This window comes from Cajanus cajan, chromosome 5 (genome assembly GCF_000230855.2).
Source record: "Cajanus cajan strain Asha chromosome 5, NIPB_CcT2T_4, whole genome shotgun sequence".
Taxonomy (NCBI): Eukaryota; Viridiplantae; Streptophyta; class Magnoliopsida; order Fabales; family Fabaceae; genus Cajanus; species Cajanus cajan.
The window spans coordinates 40,246,122-40,252,133 of record NC_138521.1 but is presented as its reverse complement, the minus strand read 5'-3'; positions in this window follow the sequence as shown (position 1 = coordinate 40,252,133).

Genomic DNA, 6,012 nt, shown 5'->3' with positions numbered 1-6,012 from the left:
ACATTTTGTGTACCTTGCATTATTGGTAACAATAAATTTGAAAATTCCATGCTTGATTTAGGAGCTTCAATTAATGTCATGCCTCTATCTATTTTCAATTCTTTGTCTCTTGGTACTTTGCAACCTACGGGTGTGGTCATTCAGTTGGCCAATAGGAGTGTTTCCCACCCCACAGGTTTTGTAGAGGATGTCTTGGTTCGGGTTGGTGAACTAATTTTTCCCGCTGATTTTTATGTTCTTGATATGGAGGAGGGATTCTCCCATGGTTTTGTCCCAATCATTCTAGGCAGACCATTTTTGAAAACAGCCCGGACCAAGATTGATGTTTATGCTGGCACCTTGTCTATGGAATTTGGTGATATTGTTGTTCATTTTAATATTTTGGATGCCATGAAATTTCCTTCTGAAGCTCATTCTGTTTTTCATGCTGAATTGATTGATGATCTAGTTGATGAGCACATTCATGATTTTGATTCTTTTCATGCTAAGAAGCATTCATTTTCACTTGATTTGTATAGCTGCCTTTCATGCATTGAGTCTGAGTCTGAGTCTGAATCTGAATATGAGTCAGAATGTGAAACTGATTATGAGGCAGCTAAATTTGACCCTTTGGGTGCTGTAAGCCTTGCTCTTGATTTTATACAGTCAGAATGCACTAACCATGTTGCAGGAAGTACAAAAGAATCTGACTTGCAGGTTTGTAGGCTGCGGAACCCCTTCTCCTTTCTTTGGTTCCTTCTGATGTTCAGCCAGCATCCACCCTAGAGTTGAAGCCTCTTCCAAAGAACCTCAAGTATGCTTACTTGGAGGATGATGAGAGATTACCTGTGATCATATCCACCTCCCTTGATGCTGATCAAGAAGAGAGGTTGTTGCATGTGCTTCGGAAGCACAAGAAGGCAATTGGTTGGACCCTCGCAGACATTCCTAGCATTAGCCCATCCACATGCATGCACATGATATTATTGGAGGATGGAGCTAAACCAGTGAGACAGCCTTAGAGGAGACTTAACCCGGTGATTTTGGAAGTTGTGAAGAAAGAGGTGACCAAGCTTTTACAGATTGGGATCATCTATCCCATTTCAGATAGTCAGTGGGTGAGTCCGGTCCAGGTGGTCCCTAAGAAGATAGGCCTTACTGTTGTTAAGAATGAGAGGGATGAGCTCATACCCACCAGAGTCCAAAATAGTTGGAGGGTTTGTATTGACTACCGGAGGCTCAACCAAGCAACAAGAAAGGATCATTTTCCTCTACCCTTCATTAATCAGATACTTGAGCGTCTGGCAGGTAAATATCATTACTGTTTTCTTGATGGGTTCTCTGGTTATTTTCAAATTCACATTGCTCCTAAGGATCAGGAGAAGAACACATTCACCTGCCCTTTTGGTACTTTTGCCTATAGAAGGATGCCTTTTGGCCTATGTAATGCCCCTGGTACATTCCAGCGGTGCATGCTTAGTATCTTTTCTGATTTCCTTGAAAATTGCATAGAGGTTTTTATGGATGATTTCACTGTTTATGGATCCTCTTTTGATGCATGTTTGGATAGTTTGGATAGAGTTTTGAATAGATGCATTGAGACTAACCTTGTTCTTAATTTTGAGAAATGTCATTTTATGGTAGAGCAGGGTATAGTTTTAGGGCATATCATTTCTAGTCGGGGCATTCAGGTTGACCCTGCAAAGATATTTGTTATTGCACAATTGCCTTACCCCTCTTGCGTGCGAGAGGTGCGATCTTTTCTTGGCCATGCAGGTTTCTACAGGCGCTTCATTAAGGACTTCAACAACAAAGCCCTTCCACTATCCAGCTTGCTTCAGAAGGATATTGAATTTGATTTTGATGACAGGTGCAAGGAGGCATTTGATTGCCTCAAGAGAGCCTTGACCATCACTCCTATCATTCAGGCACCAGACTGGACAGTTCCCTTTGAGCTGATGTGTGATGCTTCAAATTATGCACTGGGGGCTGTCTTAGCACAGAGGGTTGACAAATCACCTAGGGTGATATACTACGTTTCCAGGACATTGGATGTTGCTCAAGCAAATTACACGACCACGGAAAATGAACTTTTAGCTATTGTTTTTGCACTTGATAAATTTCGATCATATTTGCTTGGTTCTCGTGTCGTTGTTTTTACAGATCATGTAGCTCTAAAGTACCTGTTGAAGAAAGCTGACTCAAAGCCTAGGCTGATAAGATGGATGCTCTGGCTTCAAGAGTTTGACTTGGACATCCGTGACAGGAACGGAGCACAAAACTTGGTGGCAGACCATGATGGAGGAGGCCCATGGGCTAAGGGCCCAACTACTAGGGCTATGGCAAGGATGATGCATGAAGAGTGGGCCCAAGCCCAAGGAAGGCCCGCCACTTTGTTTTGTTGGGCTTTGTCTCAAGCCCATTAGATTAGGGATAGTGTAGGATTAGGCCTTAGTGCCTTGTATTTTCTTTGGGCCTTGTATTTCCGGCCTTGTAGCTTAGGAATTACATTTAGAGGTCATTAGAATTTAGGGTTAATTAAGGTTGCATGTGCATTATCATTAACATGTAATTAACTTGGCATTTGAGAGGCATTTCGGCCATGTGCACACATGCACATGGTGTGACTTAAATGCAACTCAAATGAGAAGCCAAATTACATGCCAAATGATGGAGCACATGGAGGTTCCGGGTTTGGCTCCTAAAATTTGAATTTTGAATTCAAATTTTAGGCGCCTAAGGTTAAGTAACCATACCATGGTTTTACTTAACCCTAGGCTAACCCAAGGAACCATTTAACCTAATTTTACCCTATATATTCCTTTTGGCCGAGAGTTTGTAACACTTTGGATCATATATTGATGAGATATTCTTCTTTGAATTTCATCTCCTCCGAAGTCACCTTGATTCCTACTCTACCTTCCTTGAGTGCTTCTCCTTGTAGAGTTAGGATCTTATTCTTCTTTGAACTTGGCTACACGCTAGCTTAGGTCACCTTGAGCCTTGTGGAGTCTCCATTCCTTGAAGCATCTCCAAGGAATTCCGTGAAGGCTTGAAGAGTTCATGTGCTTCCAAGAGGAATCACATCAAGTGGTATCAAGAGCATTCGGTTTTGTCTTCAAGAGATAAGTCTTGATCCTTATCTTTTGTTTTGTGATCTGTGGTTAATTGTTTTTCAATTGTGTTCATCTTGTCTTTGAGTTCTTGTCACATGAGAGTTGCTTCATTCCTAGATCTAATGTGAGCCTTAAAATTTGATGGATCTAGTTGCTTATGCTTGAATGATTCATTATTCTTTTGTTATAATATGCTTCCATGAATCATGCTCTCTTCTTGTGCCATCTAGGAAATTTTCTGCCTAAGAACTTTTTGATTTCTTTGAGTCATATTGGAAATTTTATTCGGTCAATGTGTGTTTGAGTCATTTTATTTTGAATCCATGTCTAGAAGTAATGTGTAGTTCTTGTATTGTTCATCATTCTTAGCTTGGCTTGTGTTGCGTTTGAAATTTTCTTGTTGAATCTTGATCTAATTGTTGGATTTGGCCGAGATCCTTTGTTCTTTGGTATAAGCTCATAATTTTGTTTTTCTTGAGTTCATAAACTACTATTAGATCATTAGTAGTTTTCTTAGAAAAAAAATTAGGTTTCCAAATTTGAAAATGTCTTGAAATTTTTTTCCTTATCCGTGAGTGTTTTGATCTTTGTTGTCTAAAGGAGTGTTTGAATTTGTGTTTGTAATTCAAATTTTAAATCTGAATTGTGGAGCCTAAAACCGTGCATGTGCCAATCACAATTACAAGCATGAAAAGCATGATTCATTTGACTTGAATTTGAATCTAATTTGGTTTGGCATTTGGCATTTCTTTGAATCCGGTTTTTGGTGCTTCCTAAATTTGACCGAGACATATATGTGATTTAAATTTTGAACAGTAAAAAGGCAACTCCTAAAGATTTAAAAAAAAATTAGAAGAAAGATCAAAAGAAATTCAAAACAAAAGTGATTAAAAAGAATGCTAAACCTAATTTGAAAAGTAAAAGCCAATCAAGGAGTTTGAATTTTCCAATTATTGCTTCTCGGTTTGTACTTACTTTTGAATCATCAAATTTTCAGTTATTTTATTCTTGAGTGTTTTGGTTTTGAGCATCCATTCTAGAACCAATTTAGGTTAAATTCCTTCTTGTTCTAGTCATCTACATATTTGTGTCATCTAAACTTGTCATTTTTTAATCTACTTTTGTCTTCCCTACTTCTTCCATATTTTTGGTTGTTCTTATAATTTTTCAAATCAAAGTGTGGCCTAAGTTTACCTAGCCTATCTTCCTAGAAGCTAGTTCTACAAGGGTCATCAAAAGAAGCCTAAGGAAAGGAGGAGGAAGGAAGCTAGAGGTGGCTTTCGGATTTGGCTACTTAAACACAAACACTAAACACTCTTGGCTGGAATTTTGGTGGCGGCTGGACTGGACAAACCGTGAAGCATCTTGGAGATTTAATTTGAATTTGTAATTGTTTTAAAAAAAATATATAAAAGTATTAGTGACGGATTTTAGAGACCAATCTTCTTTACTAATTTGAAATTTTTTTTGTTGCAAATTCGGTCTCTAATTCATCACTAATTCTTGGTGGCTGTTTTTCTTTTAAGCCATTCACTTTTGCTGTTTAGTTTTCTTGAAACCTTGTAATAAGCCATTTGAAGGAGTGTCTTGGGAGTGTCTTTGGTACACAACCATCTCTCCTTAGTTAGTCAATTTTCGTTAGTACTTGGTGGGAGTGGTCCTTGATTGATCTTTGGTATCTCTCAAGCTCTCACCCTAGGACACGTTTAAGTAGTTTTAATTCTAGCTTAATACTTGTCTTTATTTGCTTTCATACGACTAGCATATTATAGTTCACAAAAACATCAAAAATAATTTTTCATTGAAAAGAATTTGGTAGAGATTAACTACAAAGGGGATTAGTAATTTTTACTTGAAGAGGCTTGGTTTTTAAGTGGCTCCTAGTAGCTCACCTCCCTCCAAAGTTCAATTTGTATACATAATCCTCCAAGTACTTAGTCTTAAATTTGCACAAAAACAATTGATTTTAAAAGTTCATTCATCAAAAAGCATCTTTCTCCTATAATGGAAGAGTTTTCTACTCCCCAAAGTGATAGTAATTCAAGTGATTACAATGACTTATCAAAAGTAACACATGAATTAAGATCACTTAAGCTTTGGAAAAAGCAAGAAGCCAAACAAAAACTTAAAGAAAAACTTGAAAGAGAGGCTCAACTTGCTATGTTGGAGGAAGAAATTCGTTTATTAAAGGAGAAAGAAGAAAAATTACACCACAAGCACCGAAGTAGACATAGCTCCCAACATAGTTCAACCCTAGGAGAGTCAATGAATGATGATAGCCTTGCTTTAGGAGATCATTATCAACAACCTTTTAGAAGGGTGCATAGGACCCCCAAGCCAAGGGAATCTAGGGTAGATCTCCCTTATTTTCATGGAAAGGATGATGTGGAGGGGTACCTAGATTGGGAGATGAAGGTGGAACAAATCTTCACTTGCCACCAAGTGAGTGAAGAAAGAAAAGTCTCCTTAGCCACTCTAAGCTTCCAAGGTCACGCCATGTATTGGTGGACTTCTCTTGTGAGAGATAGGCGTCTCCATAATAATCCTCCAATTCAATATTGGAATGAATTAAGGAGTGCCTTGAGAAGGAGGCATATACCCTCTTACTACACTAGGGAGCTTATCAACAAGTTCCAAAGACTCCATAAAAAAAATATGACTGTGGAAGAGTATAGACAAACGATGGAGTTATACTTAATGAGGGCTGGAATTAGGGAGGAAGAAAATATTACCATAGCTAGGTTTTTGAGTGGGTTGACTTTTGAAATAAGAGATAAGGTTGAGCTTCTCCCTTATAGGGATTTGAATGATTTGGTTCAACTTTGTATAAAGGTTGAACAACAAAATTCGCGAAAAGGTTTTAAATCAAGCTCATTCCCATCATCTTATTCTAAGGTTGACTACAAGAGGGAGGGTA